Below are 19,331 nucleotides of genomic sequence, written 5' to 3' on the forward strand. Positions count from 1 at the left end.
CTCCATTGGGAACAACTGGCTCTGGATATCACAGGTGGGTTCGTGATATCCGCCAGCATCTCAAGGCTATAGGAATCTTGGATATGATTCTCGAGCCTTGTCAGGACGTGATAACTGTTGAGCAAACTCAAGCTTTGGAAGCAAATAGAGCAGCCTTAGAAGCAAATAAGGCAAAAGCCATCATCCTAATGACTCGTCATATGGATGATTCGCTCCAGTACGAGTATATGAATGAAGAAGACCCCAGAAGGCTGTGGGTCTCACTCGAAGAAAGATTTGGCAACGTCCGTGACTCCTTGCTTCCTGACCTAGAAATGAGATGGCATAGCCTCCGTTTCTGTGATTTCAAGTCAGTTCTTGACTATAACTCGGAAGCACTTCGCATTAAATCCTTAATGGAATTCTGTGATAAAGAGATCACAGATGCGATGTTGATTTAGAAGACTCTCTGTACCTTCCCCGTCTCTGCATTGATGGTTGCTAGGAACTATCGAATCGATGTAAATGCAAGACGGATCACAAGGTTTTATGAGCTCATTGGAGCTATGAATGTCGCTGAAAAGCATGACAATATCCTTGTGAAGAACTATAATTCGAGATCCGTGGAAACAGAACATATTCCGGAATCCAATTTTAGTCGCACCTCTAAGAGAGGGCGCCAAGAGCGAAACCCTAATCTTAGGTATACTTCTGGACATTCTGATCCATATAATCGCTCTACTTGGGAAGGTAACCGCCAAAATAGGCGAACACGGAACCGAAGAGGTAAACATGGAAAGAGAGAGGGAGGCAATGCCTCTGGCCATGTTGGTGGTGCCACCAACACTAAGAGCCATCTAAATGACGCTTTCAAAGCGCCTCAATCAATGGAGTTCGAGCAAAGAGATGTATGTTCTCGATGTGGAGTGTCTGAGCATTGGGCACACATTTGTAGAGCTCGTGAAGAACTTGTCACCGCCTACAAAGCATATTGTGAAGCAAGAGAAGCTCACTATGTGGAACAAGAAGATCAAGAAGATGATCTAGAGTGAAGGGTTGAAGACTACAAATCTGGCTGGGATCAATAGATCGCCAATTCTGTTTAAGTCTTTATTTTCCAAGTGATGTAGGCGATTGCCATATTATTTTTATTGGATTAGATTTTCTTTGATCAAAGAAACAATGATGTACTCCGTTGGCTTGTGAATAAAATTTCGAGTTCTTTTCATTATGACTCAATTTTGATTCTAAGCATATTACTTTGTGACTACGATGGCTAGGCCATCAATATTAATTCAAGGACATGGAATAGCCCAAGTTCCACTTGCCAAATGGCACCTTGATTACAGTTGTCACAGAAACTCTCTACGCTCTTAGGAAAAATCGTACCCTATGAATAGCCAACGAATTCCATGCAAAAACGCATGTAGAGAACGGAAATGTGTTCCTTTGCATTACCTCTAATGATTGCGAACAAAGACGCATCTTAGAGAAGTTTATGTGTCTCTCGAGTGGATTCTATGTCACTGTTCGAGCTATTAATTCAATAAAGTTATGCGAGAAGATCTCTTGGATTTAGATACATATTGGCTTTGTCCCGACAGGATAGATCATCCTGGTCATGATATGATGATCCGTCTACAATGACTTCACACGGATATCCTTTCTCTCGAGCGAAACGAAGCATGAATCAAAAATTAATTTCCGGACTAAGTGTGACCAACGCAGCTGCCTAGGGCACTGCCTCCGTCCACCACCAGCCTAGGGCTGGTGCAGTCCCTATCCATGACGCCATGGATAGCGTCCATCATGGTGATGGCTACCCAGGTGATATTGCTATCACCAACTTGCTTCACATAGCGTTTCAGACGCTCAGACCTAACCAAAATACTCAATGGTTGCTTCTAAGGCCTTTCGCTCGTTTTACAAAGCCCGTTCCTTAGGGAAATTAAGACTAAGACCGTCCTATGCAAAGGATATGACAATACTCATTCTGTTCTTACAAAGAATCCGTAGGGATCTTGTGGATTGATTCAACCAACTTGCGGACGCTTAAATATTTTATGATGTTGGTTGACACGCAAAGATGCCGGTCACGTGTTATGCCATTGTCCACCTATAAATGCTGCTTACACTACACTCCTAGCACATATCATACAACAACGGGCACACTCCCCGAATCATCCGATTTAGTCAATTGGATTTAACTATGCTAGAGAGTTTACATCGAAAGAATTTCGATGGATATTGCAATGGGCTTGATGTTGGACATCACATTCCCATGTACACACCCACTTGGTCTCGCGGAAATGACTACGATGGTGGTCCGAACATTGGTAATACGCACCAATCTTCTTACATCTGCTTGGGGTGATGCAATATCGCATGCAGCTATGCTAATTCGTCTACGACCTACCGCCACTCAATGTCCCTCTGCGTTACAGCTAGTGACTGGGTACAAGTCTTTTCTACTTACGCACATTTGAGTGAGCCATTTTTGTGCCAATTGCACCGCCACAGCGCTCTATGATGGGTCCTTACAGACAAATGGGTAACTACGTTGGATTTGAGACTCCAACAATAGTCCGCCACTTAATGCCCTTGCAAGGTGATCTCTTTACCGCTAGATTTGTAGGTTGTCACTTTGATGAGACAGTCTTCCCATCGTTCGGGGGAGATAAGAACGCAGATGCTTAACAGGAACGACAAGAATTGTCGTGGTCTGTCCCCACTATGTCTCATCTTGATCCCTATTAAAGTGAAGAGATCACACAAATATGTTGCAAACATGCCTGCAAGGAAGGACGTCCCTACGAGAGGACGTAGCGCCACCCTACATGGAGGTAGGCATGGCGCCAACGCCAAAGAGAGTTGCACTCTGGCGTTACAGGCCATGGCCCCAGTTAGGATGCGTGGAGAGGCCCGTGGGTTCGAAGGATACTTTGGCACATTCCAATCCTTTGATCATCAAGACTCAAAATCCGTCTCATGAGTATCTTCCGGGTTATGGTTATCGTTGGGAGACGCCTCAACGTCAGAACCTATTCCTGAGAATATTGAGCTCTATGAAACTTACACTAGTGTACATGAGACGTGGGATAGAAACTCCATCATAATTGATGATGTAGTTGCGCATTTTGTAGTGCATGAGTTTGTTGAGTCAGATGATATCGAACCACGCTTCGTTGATGAATGAATGCCAACGTAGAGAGATTTGGCCTAAATGGAAAGATGCGATCCAGGTTAAGATGGATTCTCTAACAAAGAGGAAGGTTTTCGAGCTAGAGATGCCAACACCTCCAAACATAAAACTTGTTGACTAATGGGGTCTTCGTTAGAAAGCGTAGTGAGAAAAAGAGATGGTAATCTCGCCTTATGGCGCAAGGCTTCTCACAAAACGGCCTGGATTCGACTACGATGAGACATTCTCTCATAATGGATGTTATTGCACTCCACTACCTTATCAGTTTGGTTGTTTCTGAATAACTGAACATGCAGCTTACAAATGTGGTCACTATGTATCTCTATAGGGATCTAGATACGGAATATACATGAAGGTTCATGGTGAACTTCATTTACCCAAGTCAAGTGGCTCTAGACCACGGAGCGCTTTTACAATAAGGTTGAAACGCTCACTAAAGTGACTACTTGATTGGGAAGGGATATGCCCACGTGTTTCTATAACAAGTTTCGGATTCTATCGCGGTTCATGTTGGACATGATCTTCATTAAAAGCCCTTAAAGAGATAAGGGAAACCGCTAAACACTTGAAATCCGAGTTTGAGATGAAGGATTTTGGGAGAACACGATTATGTCTCGGTTTGGAACTTGAGCATCGTGTCGATAGATGCTTAGGCATTTTGACAAGGTCAAGCCTTCAAGCACCCCCATGATCGTCCGTAGTCTTGATCCTCAAAAGGATCCTCTTTGTTCGAAGGATGATGACAAAGATGCGCTAGGGGCAGAAATGCCCTAGTTAAGTACAATAGGCGCATTATTGTACCTAGCTCAACGCACAAGACCGGACATCTCATTTACCATGAACTTGTTAGCTAAGATATAGCTCTGCGCCAACGCGACGCCATAGATTGGTGTAAAAGATATCCTTTAGTACTTGAGATGTACGATTGATATGAGCTTATTCTATCCCTCCAAAGAGATGATGGATTCGGACCCATCACACACTTGGTACGCCGCCAACATTAACCTGTGTCTACTATCCCCATCCCAAAACGACATGTGTTTTGGAAGGTTTTGCTGAAGTTGGGTATCTCTCTGACCCACACAAAGGTCATTCCCAATTCTATCAAGTGTTCACCATGGGAAAAGACCGTGACATCTTGGAGGTCTATAGAATAGACCCTAGTCGCTATATCTTCGAACAATGTAGATATCATTGCTCTTCACGAAGTGGTTAGTGAATGAATATGGATTGGATTCATAATTACGCATGTTCGAATAATTGTGGTTTGAAGTCTACCACAAATGAGCCTACGAGCATTTAGGATAATGCTGCTTGTTTTGAACAAATGAGGCAAGGCTACATCAAAAGCGACAAAACCAAGCATAATCAGCAACAACAGACGCTCTTCGAGATCAAAGTGAACTAAATTCAATCTGAGGACAGTGAGGCAGACTTGTTTACTAAGTCATTGCCCAAATCCACGTTCTAGAAACATGTGGCAAGAATTGGCTTGCGGAAATTATCTGAACTCCCATGATCGTAGTCATCAGGGGGAGGCGCAGACATCAGGGGGAGATGTATACATGTTCACCTCGAAACGTGAAGGGTGTGTTGTGCTCTTTTTCCTCTTCGACCGAGGTTATTTTTGTCCCACTGAGTTTTTGTTACTCGGCAAGGTTTTTAATGAGGCAACGAGAGAAGCACCGCGTTTGGGCAACACAAGGGGGAGTGTTTAAGGAAAACCTAATTTGTGCTTAGCCCAAACTCTAGGTTACTTGACCTAGTGGTAATAGGATTTAATTAGAAGGATCTAGAATCCTAATCAATGTAGAATTACTTTCCTTGTATGATTGAGATTCAATGCATTGTAATCCTCTATATAAAGAGGCCCCTATTATCAATGAGAATACACAGCAAATTCCTCTCAATTCTTGTTTCCCTAAAACAATAATAATAATTTGTAAGGTCTAGTTTTTTTTTGTTTAAGGATATCTCTATTTGTGTTTGACCCAAACTCTAGGTTACTTGACCTAGTGGTAATAGGATTTAATTAGAAGGATCTAGAATCCTAATCAATGTAGAATTACTTTCCTTGTATGATTGAGATTCTATGCATTGTAATCCTTTATATAAAGAGGCCCCTATTATCAATGAGAATACACAGCGAATTTCTCTCAATTTCTGATTCCCTAAAACACGTTATCAGCATGAAGCCCTAACCCTGAAACAAATAGCCAAACCTTGATTCAAGAAACTAGAAACCTTGAATCCGAATACAAAACCTTGAAGCCTTTTCTGCCTCCACCGACTCCCACCTTGAAGCTCTCAATCCCAGGAGCCCAGAACCGCTGACTGCGTCACCGGAACCGGCCAGAAAAGTACCGAACCGGCCTCCAGAAGATAAAAACAATCCCTGCCCGGTTTGCATCCTCCCACGCTGCCTTTAACCTTCAAACTTGGTCATCATCTACGCCTTGATTCCAGGACCCAGGAACCGGAGTCATAATTTCTAGAATCGGTCAGATACTCACCGGACCGGCCAGTCAAAGTTGCTGCAACATCACGTCAGACTGGCCAGCCCAGTTGCTGCATCTGCCCAATTGCCTGCCCTGCCCACTTCCAGCCTAGCCTAGTCACCGGCCACCACAGCCCCTTAGCGCCCCCAGCTACCTTGCAGCCTCCGGCACCGACGCAGCACCTTCGCCTTGAACCAGAAAACCAGAAAGAAAAAAACCCAGAAAGGGGAGATGTTGTCTTCGGCAAAGAGGAAGGGAAGAAAGAAAAATAGGTGGCCCACCAAGTGGCGGGGCCCAGTGCCAGAAAAAAGAAAAAACAAAAAACAGAAAGCTTGTGGTCCACTGCAGAAGAATAAGACGAGGAAGCAGAGGAAAGAAAGAAGAAAGAGATGTGGGCCCCAGAAAGAAGAAAGAGAAAAGAAAAAAAAAGAAGGGGAAGCCTACGTTAGCAGAAGAAGAAGTAAAGAAAGAGAGAGAGAAAAAAAGGTGAGGGCCCCGCGGCCACTCTTTGGTCCAAAAAAAAAAAAAGAGCAAAGAAATAATAGGGCCTGCAGCGGCCCAAGTCAAGAAAAAAAAAAGGAGAAGAAGGAAGCGGCCCATTTTGATCAAATGATTTCCAACCTCCGACCCATTTTTGTCAAAAGGACTTTTCAACCACCCGCAACCAATATTTCGACCAATCTCTCGATGACTTCAAAAAGAGGTATTTTTTATTAAATGTTTCCGCTTTCTGTACTTTCAATTTCTCCTCTTTTTCTCGGGGACTTGCAACCTCCCTTCTTCTAACCCCCTTTCTTCATCATAGGGGAGACTAAATTAAGCCGAACTATGGGGTTCGTGCTCACTCCAAGCTTAGAGCTTGTTGAGATCTCCAAACTTAGAGTTTGTAGAGAATTTATGATCGACCATTTACGTAATTGTTTCGATCTAATCCAATATCTCTTGGAATCGAATTTCTTGGAAGCGACTACGCTCGGAAATTCCTAATTTCTTGGAAGCGACTACGCTCAGAAATTTTATTTGTTTTCGTGGTAGCCTTTTCCGCTCCGAAACTAACCCTAATTTCTTGTTCTCTTTCAGGATGAGCAACCTGAACAAACTGGACTTTGCTCCATTGGGAACAACTGGCTCTGAATATCACAGGTGGGTTCGTGATGTCTGCCAGCATCTCAAGGCCGATGGAATACTGAATACGATTCTCGAGCCTAGCCAGGACGTGATAATTGTTGAGCAAGCTCAAGCTTTGGAAGCAAATAGAGCAGCCTTTAGAGGCAAATAAGGCAAAAGCCATCATCCTAATGACTCGTCATACGGATGATTCGCTCCAGTACGAGTGTATGAATGAAGAAGACCCCAGAAGGCTATGTGTCTCACTCGAAGAAAGATTTGGCAACGTCCATGACTCCTTGCTTCCTGACCTAGAAGTGAGATGGTAGCCTTCGCTTCTGTGATTTCAAGTCAGTTCTTGACTATAACTCGGAAGCACTTCACATTAAATCCTTAATGGAATTCTGTGGTAAAGAGATCACAGATGCGATGTTGATTGAGAAGACTCTCTCTACCTTCCCCGTCTCTGCATTGATGGTTACTAAGAACTATCGAATCGATGTTAATGCAAGACGGATCACAAGGTTTCATGAGCTCATTGGAGCTATGAATGTCACTGAAAAGCATGACAATATCCTTGTGAAGAACTATAATTCGAGATCCGTGGAAACATAGCATATTCCGGAATCCAATTATAGTCGCACCTCTAAGAGAGGGCGCCAAGAGCGAAACCCTAATCTTAGGGATACTTCTGGACAGTCTGGTCGATATAATCGCTCTACTTGGGAAGGTAAACCGCCAAAATAGGCGAACACGGAACCGAAGAGGTAAACGTCGAAAGAGAGAGCGAGGCAACTGTGATGCCCCGGAAATTCGTAATTATTTTCCGAGGAATTTCCGGAATCTAATTTATGGTTGTTGGACGGTTTCGTGGCTCGTGGACGGAGCGGAAGTGTTTCGGACGAAATTCTATTTGAAAAGTGTGACTTTAGGGGTGGCGTGATGGTTGACTTTTGATATGTTGAGATTCTCCGAAAACATCCTTCATGAAAGTTATAGATCGCGTCGATACGAGTTCGTGGACATATGGAACGCGAGAATCGGAGTTCGTATGAGGAAGTTATGGCCATTGGAAGGAATTTCCATTTTGGTATAAATAGAAGTTTCCCAAGTTGGAAACTTACTATTTTCATTTGGTTTCCTTTTCCGGAAAACCAATTTTCCTTTCTCTCTCTTCTCTCTCGGCTGCTACCTTCAGAAACAAAATTTTCCTTCTGACCCGACCCGAACCCGGCGATCCGACCCGGTCGGAACTTGCATCTCCGGTGACCTCTTCAGGTGAAACGAGCCCAGATCAGTTCGCCTCCTTGCTCCGGTCGTCTCTGTGGTGGTCTCTAGCAGCGATTCTCCTTCACGGCGGCGCTGCAAGGTGGCACAGGTTGTGGAAATCGACCCCGGTCGGAAATCCTTGTTCCGACGTCAGCGAGGCTTCAAGTCTTCTTGGTTGAGCTCAGAGCAGCCTCGTTGATCGATCCTTGGTGGTTGTTTGGATCGATTCACGTGAAATTTCGATCAACTCGGATTGGATTACTGTTCACGGCTTGTGAGGTAGTTTTCGATCCCTTAAGCTTGTTTTCTGACTTCGAGCCTGTTGTGAATGTTCACAAGCATGCTTAGATGAAGAACTTTGATGTTGGGAGTTTTGTGAAATATTGAGTTTTGGCCGGCGCGCGGTGCGCCACCGTCTGTGGTGGCGTTCCGGCAGTGTTCCGGCCACTTAAGGAACTGCTTTTGGTATTACATGTCTTCTACTCATCGATACGAGCGTTTCGATATATAATATGCAAGTTTTGGAGTTCGTTTGGAATTGTTATGATTTATGCAGTTTCATACAGATCAATTTATTCTATCTGTGAGGATTTGAGCATCCGATCGACTTGTGGTTTGGTCACATCGATCGTGGACGTATTCCGGAGACTTTGGGAGGTCTCGGATGTGGTTTTGCCTCGATTGGCGCCACTTTGGGGATTTTAGTTCAAAACAGGGGTTTCGGACTTAAATCGTTTGTGAATTATTACTAAGTGGAAACCGATTGTGATTAGGTACTTGACGAAGTATTTGGACGAGTTGTGGGTGATAGTTTTGGTTCGGTTCTGTATTGAAGACGCAGCAGGAGTTCGAGGTGAGTAATCTCACGAAGTTCATTCACGAACGGGTTGACCTTATTGTTTTGAGAGTTATTTAGTTAACTGCAAACTATAGTTGGTATTAGTGGCCTTCCTGAGTGAATGACCACTTATATATATATTTATGTGGAATATGTATATTCTTGTGGGTTGATGAGTGAATTGAAGCAATAGGTATTGATGGGTTTCATTCTATTGTTTTGGGGCTTGACTTTTCGGGAAACATTTTGTGGGAATTGAGAATTTCTATTGTTTTGAAAAGTGTCAAGATTTGGTGTGATTTGCTTTGATGTGATTTGCATGTTTTGATCTAACGACCGGGGGTCGGAAGATCTGAGAGTCACAAGTTGTGATTTCTCCTTTTGGTTTGATTTAATGTTTTGATCTGATGACTGGGAGGTCCGATGATTGGAGGTCACGGGGTGACATCTCCTTTTGTGTGAGTTGAGTAACTTTTGGGTCCTGAGTGACCATTTTGAAAGGTTTTGATCTGACGACCTGGGAGGTCTGAGGATTTGGGGTTGCTGGGAGTAACCTCAGGCATATATATTGGGACTTCACGCCTTTGGCCGGGTTTGTGGATACGATCAGTTAGAGCTCTAGTCTGTTGCCATAGTACATCATGGGGGGTAGCGGGGAGCTATCTGATGCTCATGAGTACGTGTTTTTAAAAGGGAGTTTCGGGGATTCTTTCTTTTAAATGTCCTGGGAGGACTTGTTTATCATATTTAATTGTCAGAGTTTCAATTATTATGATTTTGTTACGGGGTGACTTGTGTTGATTTGAGAATGTGTTTTAAAAGGGAGTTTCGGGAATTCTTTCTTTTAAATGTCCTGGGAGGACTTGTTTATCATATTTAATTGTCAGAGTTTCAATTATTATGATTTTGTCACGGGGTGACTTGTGTTGATTTGAGAATGTGTTTTAAAAGGGAGTTTCGGGGATTCTTTCTTTTAAATGTCCTGGGAGGACTTGTTTATCATATTTAATTGTCAGAGTTTCAATTTATATGATTTGGTCACGGTGTGACCTTTATTGTTTCTTTTGGGAAAAGAATGTGCTGCTTTGGGAAAACATGGTGTGTGTTCCTTTTTACGAGTTGATGGGTTTCCTCGTTAGGCGAGTTGTGCATGTGTGGTTTTGAGTTACTCATACGGGCTTGGAAAAGCTTACCGGGTTTGTTGTGTGGCAACCTGGTACACCATTCAAACGGTGTAGGGGTTAATCCTGCAGGTTAGGAAAATCGAGGTTGAGGCAGCGAGCTAGCAGCTTTACGGTAGGAAGCCACCTTTGTGACTTTACTTTTGATAAGGACTTCCGTTGTATAGTTACTCTGAGTAGCCTTTACGTTTTATTTTATTGTTGACAATTTAATTCGTAAGTTTGTGTAATATATAACTCTTTGGATGCAAGTGTATATTAACTTTGGGGGTTCAGGACATCAATATGTGTGTAAGTTTAAGGGAAAAAGATTTCAGGTATTTTGTATTGATGACTGGACGTTCACGCATATATAATTATGGGGTTATATATATCGATTTTCATGTGTGTAAAATCAGGGGCGTGACAGCAACGCCTCTGGCCATGTTGGTGGCGCCACCAATACTAAGAGCCATCTAAATGACGCTTTCAAAGCGCCTCAATCAATGGAGTTCGAGCAAAGAGATGTATGTTCTCGATGTGGAGTGTCTGATCATTGGGCACACATTTGTAGAGCTCGTGAAGAACTTGTCACCACCTACAAAGCATATTGTGAAGCAAGAGAAGCTCACTATGTGGAACAAGAAGATCAAGAAGATGATCTAGAGTGAAGGGTTGAAGACTACAAATCTGGCTGGGATCAATAAATCGCCAATTCTGTTTAAGTCTTTATTTTTCCAAGAGATGTAACAGGCAATTGCCATATACTTTGTAGTAAATGCTAATGGTTTAGTCTTTCTTCAAAGTAGGCTCACCCAAAGTAAGTGTGATATCTAGGAAGGTTCTGAGATTAGTGGTACTTAAGCGAGCCTTGCTCCGCCGACATCTCTCTACTCACCTGGTCACATTTATTTTGGAATTACCGAAAGAAGTTAGACGACTACCATTATTTTGCATTAGCTAGCATTTGGATTAGATTCTCCTAATGGTTAAGAGACAATGATATACTCTGTTGGCTTATGAATACAATTTCGAGTTCTTTTAATTATGACTCCATTTTGATTCTGAGCATATGACTTTGTGATTACGATGGCTGGGCCATCAGTATTAATTCAAGGACATGGAATAGCCCAAGTTCCACTTGCCAAATGGCACTTTGATTACAGTTGTCACAGAAACTCTCTACGCTCTTAGGGCAAATCGTACCCTATGAATAGCCAACGAATTCCATGTGAAAATGCATGTAGAGAACGGAAATGAGTTCCTTTGCAATACCTCTAATGATTGCGAACAAAGACGCATCTTAGAGAAGTTTATGTGTCTCTCTAGTGGACTCTATGTCACTATTCGAGTTATTAATCCAATAAAAGTTATGAGAGAAGATCTCTTGGATTTAGACACATATTGGCTTTGTCACGACAGGATAGATCATCCTAGTCATGATATGATGATTCGTCTACCAAAGACTTCACATAGACATCCTTTCTCTCGAGCGAAATGAAGCATGAATCAAAAGTTGATTCCTGGACTAAGTGTGACCGACGCTGCTGCCTAGGGCACAGCCTCCGTCCACCACCAGCCTAGGGCTGGCGCAGTCCCTATCCATGATGCCATGGATGGCGTCCATCATTGTGATGGCGCCCTAGGTGATGCTGCAATCACCAACTTGCTTCGAATAGCGTTTAAGACGCTCAGGCCCAACCAAAATTCTCATTGGTTGCTTCTAAAGCCTCTCGCTCATTTTACAAAGCCCGTTCCTTAGGGAAATTAGGACTGAGACCGTCCTATGCAAAGGATATGACAATACTCATGATTATGTTCTTACATAGAATCCATGGGGATTCTGTGGATTGATTCAACCAACTTGCGGATGCTTAAATATCTCCTGATGTTGGTTGACACGCAAACACGCTGGTCACGTGTTGTGCCATTGTCCACTTGTAAATGCTGCTTATGCTACACTCCTAGCACATATCATATGACAATGGGCTCGCTCCCCAGATCATCCTATTCAGTCAATTGGATTTGACTATGCTAGAGAGTTTACATCGAAAGACTTTCAATGGATATTGCAATGGGACTGATGTTGGACATCATATTCCCATGTACACACCCAAAATGGTCTTACGGAAACGACTACGATGATAGTCTTGACATTGGTAATGCGCACCAATCTCCTTATATCCGTTTGGGGTGATACAATATCTCATGCAGCTATGTTAATTCGTCTACGACCCACCGCCACTCCATGTACCTCTACGTTACAGCTAGTGACTGGGTACAAGTATCGTACTTACGCATATTTGAGTGAGCCATTTATGTGCCAAATGCGTCGCCACAGCGCTCTATAATGGGTCCTTACAAGACGAATGAGCAACTCAGTTGGATTTGAGACTCCAACAATCGTCCGCCACTTAATGCCCTTGCAAGGCGATCTCATTACCGCTAGATTTGCATGTTTTCACTTTGATGAGACAGTCTTCCTGTCGTTAGGGGGAGATAAGAACACGGATGTTCAGTAGGAACGACAGAAATTGTCGTGGCCTGTCCCCACTATGTCTCATCTCGATCCCTATTAAAGTGACGAGATCACACAAATATGCTGTGTTAATGCTCAAGTCTGACGGTAGCCGATTCCTTGCTTAACGCGGGTTCGGTGGGCGGACCGCTACTCTTAGGATTAGGTGATTCCTGTTACTGCAACACGATAGACAGGGCGTCAGAGGGAGACCGCGTTGGGCGGTCTTCACTTCTCCGATGCCTAAGTCAGTCACTGTATGCGCAGCATAACAACAAATGAGTAGTAATTGCCTAATTAATGAGGAGAGAGGAGAGGACCTTTTATAGGCGAGGAAGGGGTTGATCTTCTTCTTGTTTCCGATGTGGGACTGCTGTGCTTCGATTCCCAGCGTCAGGGGCTTTTGATGCTATCTTGAAGTGGCGCGTGGCGGCGAGTCAGCGGTGATCTGGGGGCGGTCTGGGGCTCGAGCGGTAGCCCGCCTGGCCGTGACTTCGCAGGTCATCCCCTTGGTGAGATTCGGTACCTCCGGCGGTACAATGAGCGTGGCTCATTATAGCTAATTATGCTCATTCTAGCGTATGTAGGTACAAGTCCCCCAAGTCCCCAGTCAAGGAGGGCAATCTTGGTTGGGGAGTTGATCGGCGGTGTGAAGCGTTACTTCCGGTAGACTTGCAACAGCATAATTAGCGTCAGTGCGTCGTCAACCATGGGTTTACTGAGCAAACGCTTTATACCCTTTCGGGTGGGCCCCTGCCGGGCCCTCCAGGGAGTCCCCCACTCCCTACCCAAGACGGACCTCCGGATGGTCGGCAAATTGTTTGATGAGGGGAAGCTGCGCAGAGCAGAAGGTGTTGGGTAGCGAGCCCAATCTTAGTACCCGAGTGGCGGGGGTCAACGTACCTGATCAGGGTCGTCGTAGACTGTTGACAAGTCCCCGTGTCCCGTAGGGACGGTCTGACCGCAACGCAGCGTGGCGGTCGCTGGCAGAAAGGAGGCGTAGCCTGGGGATCCGCCGTTGTCGGATACCCCCTCGCTGGATGCAGCAGGAAAACAGCGTCGGGTAGACGTGTTCGGCCGTGGTTATTGAGCGGAACTGCGCTCAGCAATACATGGGGTTTGCAAGATGGAGAGGGCCCTGCCGGCGGTGCCATGTATAGCCTAGGCTGGCCCTTGCCAATTGTCAAGTGAGAAGTTCCGCTAGCGGGGTTTCGCTCAGCGGACTTCGATACTTGGAAGATGACAAGTGAGAAGTTCCGCTAGCGGGGTTTCGCTCAGCGGACTTCGATACTTGGAAGATGACAAGTGAGAAGTTCCGCTAGCGGGGTTTCACTCAGCGGACTTCGATACTTGGAAGATGACAAGTGAGAAGTTCCGCTAGCGGGGTTTCGCTCAGCGGACTTCGATACTTGGCAGATGACAAGTGAGAAGTTCCGCTAGCGGGGTTTCACTCAGCGGACTTCGATACTTGGAAGATGACAAGTGAGAAGTTCCGCTAGCGGGGTTTCGCTCAGCAGACTTCGATACTTGGAAGATGACAAGTGAGAAGTTCCGCTAGCGGGGTTTCACTCAGCGGACTTCGATACTTGGAAGATGACAAGTGAGAAGTTCCGCTAGCGGGGTTTCGCTCAGCGGACTTCGATACTTGGAGCCTTCTAACCAAAAGTTGTGGCTTCGGTCGGACGCTTCTTCTGATGGTGGTGGATACGTGGCAAGCCCCCAAAGGGTTAGTGTGCGGAGGCGTGTCTCCTTCGTCGAGCCGTCTCCTCGCCATTAATGTCGAGTAATGATGGATTTTGTAACCGAGGTGACGCCTCGGTTAATCCGGAGAGTAACAGCAGCTATTGGACACGCGTACGGCTGGCAGTTGATGTCATTTTTTAAACGGACGGCGTGGGATTGTTTGACGTTGACATAAAAGGGGGGGAAGGTCACATATTTGGCACTGCTCTAAACTTCGAACAGTGCCCTCGTCATCTTCAAGTGTTCTGTGTTTGAAATCGGAGGAGAAAGGCGAGGCGATATCGGCGAGTTCTTGCGTGTGGACGAACAGACGATCTCTGGCTGCGAAGAGTAGTGTGCACACTGCTGTCAGAGGCTCCACTGTCAAGGTTGGTAATCTGGCCTTTTTCCTATTTGATTGGGTGTCTGCGTTGTTGGATTTCTGTGTTTTTCCGTGATATGCTCTGTCGACGTACTGTGAGGGTGTGAGTGGGTTTGGGGAAGGGTGGTTGTGATTGACAATTGGGGTTGTTTGGGCTTTTCTAGATGGTCGAATCTGGGTTTTAGTCTGCGTTCGTTCTTGTTTTGGCATTTTCTGGGTTGGGTGTTGTTGATGTTCTTCGGCACTAACTGTTATAGGGATAGGTTAGCTCCTGTGTGAGCTAACTGATTTGGGTTTTAGGGTTTTTTTGGGATGGCCGACGTCATAGAGATCTCGAGCAGTGAGGATTCCGGATCTGAAGTGTTGTTCAGCGCGGCGGATAGAAATTTTATTGACTCGTTGCGTCCTTCTGCCCGTGCAGGAACCTCACTGCCAGAACTGCTAGAAGTCGAGCCGCTACAGACCATTCCGTGGGACGTAGATATGGGTTGTGCGTCGCGTCCGGAGGGTTCTAGGGCGGGGGAGGCTGCCGCTGCGCATACCTTGCATGAGGAGCGGCTAGAAAGTAATAGTGCCGCCAGCGGTTCTGCTGGCGGGGGAGGTAACACGGGGGAGGATACCGAGTCTGCGTGGGTGTTCGAGGACGGCACTCCCGTTGACGAGGCGGGAGATAGGATGACAGCGGTTGCCGTCAACCGACTGAAGCGGGTGTTCCGGTTGCCCGGGGCAGTGAAGCTACGTCCACCATTGGTAGAGAAGAAAGCTTCGATTTTGCTGGTGGGTCATGCCGCGGTGCACGAGGCCATATTCCGCGAGGGAGTGACCCTCCCGCTGGTGCCCAACCTTCAGATTCTGCTGTGCGAGTTTGGCATCGCCTTTGGGCAAGTGTGCCCCAACATGTGGCGGTTACTGCTGTCGCTCAACTCGCTGTGGCGGTTGTCTGGTTGCGAAGGACCGACCGTGGCGGAGGTGCTGCACTTCTATGAACTGGTGTACGTGAAGAGCCAGGGTTGTAGAGGGCAAGTGAACCTCAGCCGTCGGCAAGGAGTGCCTAAGCTGATCGAAAACCTGCGGGACTCCATGTCGTACTGGCGGGGGTCGTTTTGCGTTACCACAACGGGATGGGAGTACCAGGCGGGGGCTAACGAGGGGGAGCCGTCGTTTAGAATTAAGTCAGAGTTCCAGCCCATCCGAGGTTCTTTGTTGTTTCCGTTGAACACGATTGGCGTGGTTTGTGTTTTTTTTTTTTTTTTTTTTTTTTTTTCTACTGATGATGATGACCTGTTTGTGCAGCGGGGTTGCGGTACAACCTTACTCGTGAAGAAGAGTGTCAGGTAGCGCGCATCAGAGGTTGCTGGCGGAACCGCAACTTGTTGGACTTCTGTCTACTTAGTGGGTGGGAGTTGCTGGTAGCCCAACAGTTGACACGCGCCGTTGGTAAGTAATCTTAGCTGTATCGTACCTTTGGTGGGGTTGTCCCATGCTAACTGGCCTGCTACTAACTTTTGCAGAGACTCCGCCGGGAAACAAGTCTAGCCGCGACGCCTTTTCTAAAGCCATGGACCGCGCTGAAATTGATAACTTCCTGGAAGCCATGTATGCTTCCGGGATGGAGGCACAAAAGACGGTGGTGGATCCGGAGACACTGGCGCTGAGCCAGTCAGAGGTTCCCGTGGTGCTGCCAATGGCACACCACTCCCATCTTGGTGGTGATGGGCTGCCCGCCGTCCAGGCGGGGACCGGCGGGGCGAGTGAAGCAGCGCCGAGGAAAGAGAGGGCGCCGGACCTTCGGCGCGGCATGGCGAAGAAAGCGGTGCGCCCCACCGAGGGTGTTACCATAGCGGGGTTGGCGCCGCTGGCGGGGGGTTCGAGACCAACCGTTGCTGGGAGCACGCAGGTGCTCCAGCGAAAACGCCACCAGCCGGACTCTGGTGATGAGGAGGAAGTGGAGGTAACGGGGGCCCGAGGGCAACCCAAGAAGTCGAGGCAGGCTCCGCCCGGGGCTGTTGCGGATGTGGCGGAAGAGGTGGGTGCGAGCGGCCTGGACTCATTCGCTGCCTACGCCGAGTTCCTTAATGATGGTGAGCGGGACTTCCTGTATCACCTCTACGAGCGGCTAGGGTTCGGCGGTCTGGAGGGGATTGTTCGGTAGACCGCCGTCAGCGAGTCGCCCTTCAGCACAGACTTTGGGCACGTCGCCGTTGGGCTTCACGAGATGTTCCAGGTGGCGTCCAAGCAGCCTCTGGTTGAGCGGGAGCTAAGGGAGGAAGTGGCGGGCCTCCAGAGGGACTTGGGGAAGACCCAGGAGAAGTTGGCTGACGTCGAGCAATGTCTAACAAAGGCCGACTGCGATGCGGCGGATGCCAGGGGCAAGCTGAACGTTGCCATTAAGCGGCACCTGGACCTGAATGAGCGGTACGCCAAGTTGGAGCAGGATATGTCTCTGGTACGGGACCGGGTGACCGCGAAGGAGAAGAAAATTGAGATCCTTCAGCGGGAGTCCGCCGCTAAACAAGCTGAGATCAAGCGGCTGGAGGGTGAGGTCGCTCGCCTGGAGGCTGAGGGAAGCCGTGCTGCGGCTACCGCTATTGAATCGTATAAGCAGTCGGCAGTCCATAAGAAAGCGCTGAACGACGCAGCCAAGGCCGGTGCCCTGGCCAATGTGGAGATGTTGCGGCAGAAGGGCACCATTGACTGGGCGAAAGCGGCAATGCCAGTCGTGTAGCCAAGGAAAGAAGCGCCGCCGACAACAAGTACCGCTCCCACTGCCGCAACTGGTCCTAGAGTCCTCTCGGGTAGTGGGGAGAGTGGCGAGCCTCCAGAAGGTGACTCCCAGCGGACGCCTAAGCAGTCCGAGGCGTCCCGCGCTGGGTTCTTGGCGGCCCACACCCGGGCGGATGGCACGATAGAGACTCCCAGTCCCACGGCCCGAGGGTCCGACCAGACGAGCCGCTCCCATCCTCCGCAGGCCGCCGGTGGAACCGCTGAAGGTAGCGGGGTCGACCCAACCAACCCTGCTGATCCCGCCAATCCCGTCAACCCCTAAATAGTAGGAATTTTTTTTTTGTATGGCCGCTGAGGCATAATGATGTAATTCTGTTTTGAGATGAATGAAATTTGTTGGCACCCAATTCCAAGTGTTTCTTTCTGTTTGTGATAATGTGTGTGCCGCTAGAAGTCTTGATACCTGCTTTTGGTCATGAATGAAACATTAAAGGAATTAAAATTGGTCCAAGTGCACAATGTAGCCGACGTAGTCCGCTGACTGGCGTTGCCAGTTGCCCTCAGTGCTAGACTTGGTAACAATGGTTTGAATAATTCCTCGTTTCATTGATAGCTGTCTGAACAGCGTTTACAAAAGCGGGGTCGTACCCGTTGGGTAGCTTCCCTTAGCTAAATATTGAACAAAAATTTAGCTAAGTCAAGATGCTCTTGGGTAGCGGTATGGCTATTTGTAGTAATACCGAAGGTGTTCGGTATTTCAAGGGTGGGTCGTTGTGACGCCGTCCTTGTCCATTAAGTAGAAGGTTCCCGGGCCAACGACCTCTACAATTTTGTATGGACCTTCCCAAGTTGGGCGGAGTTTCGTCGGTGGGGGTATAACTTCCTTCATCACCCAGTCCCCCAGTTGGAGGTTGCAGGCCTTAACCCTGGCGTTGTAGAAACGTGATACTCGCCGCTTATTCTGGAGATTGCGCAAATGGGCTGCGTCTCGCTTTTCCTCTAGTAAATCCTTGTCGAGGTTAACGCCGTCGCAGTTGGTCTCGGGGCAGTAACCTTCGACCCTAGCGGTTGGTTGGATTACCTCGACAGGCAGGACAGCCTCGGTCCCAAACATCATACAAAAGGGGGTTTCACCTGTGGCGGAGGTTGGGGTTCTTCTGATGGCCCATAGAACCTCCGGGAGCTTCTCCGCCCACAAACCCTTTGCCTCATCGAGCCGCTTCTGCAATAGTTTCTTGATTATCTTGTTTGCCGCCTCGACCTGGCCGTTGGTTTGGGGATGGGCGACCGATGCAAAAAGCATCTTGGTGCCCAGATTGGCGGTGAAAGAGATGAGTTCCTTATTGTTGAACTGTGTGCCGTTGTCTGTGATGATTGCGTGCGGGACACCATAGTGGCAGTAGATGTTCTTCCAGAGGAAGTGGATTACCTTGGCGGTAGTTATCACCGTCAGTGGCTCCGCCTCTATCCATTTGCTGCTGTAGTCAATGGCGACAATGATATATTTGAATTGACCTTTGGCGGTTTGGAATTTTCCCATCAAATCCAGGCCCAACGTTGAGTGAATCCAGGGGCTGACGATAACCGACAGAGGTTCCGCTGGAGCGTGTGGAAGATCAGCAAATTGTTGGCATTTGTGACAGGATCTTGATATCCGCCGGGCGTCATCACCAAGCGTAGGCCAAAAGTAGCCTTGTCGCATTGTACGATTAGCCAAGGACCTGGCGCCTGAGTGATTTCCGCATTCCCCGCCATGTATTGTTGCCAGCACGACCTGTCCCTCTTCTGGGGTTAGACAACGAAGGTTGGGGTGAGTGAATCCCTGGCGGTAAAGTTTGCCGCTCTGCATGTTGTACCAGGTTGCTCTCCGTTGGAGCTGTCGCGCCTGGATTTTGTCTTCCGGCAATGTCCCGTTGCGTTTGTATTGGATAA

This window comes from Rosa chinensis, chromosome 2 (assembly GCF_002994745.2).
Source record: "Rosa chinensis cultivar Old Blush chromosome 2, RchiOBHm-V2, whole genome shotgun sequence".
Classification (NCBI taxonomy): Eukaryota; Viridiplantae; Streptophyta; class Magnoliopsida; order Rosales; family Rosaceae; genus Rosa; species Rosa chinensis.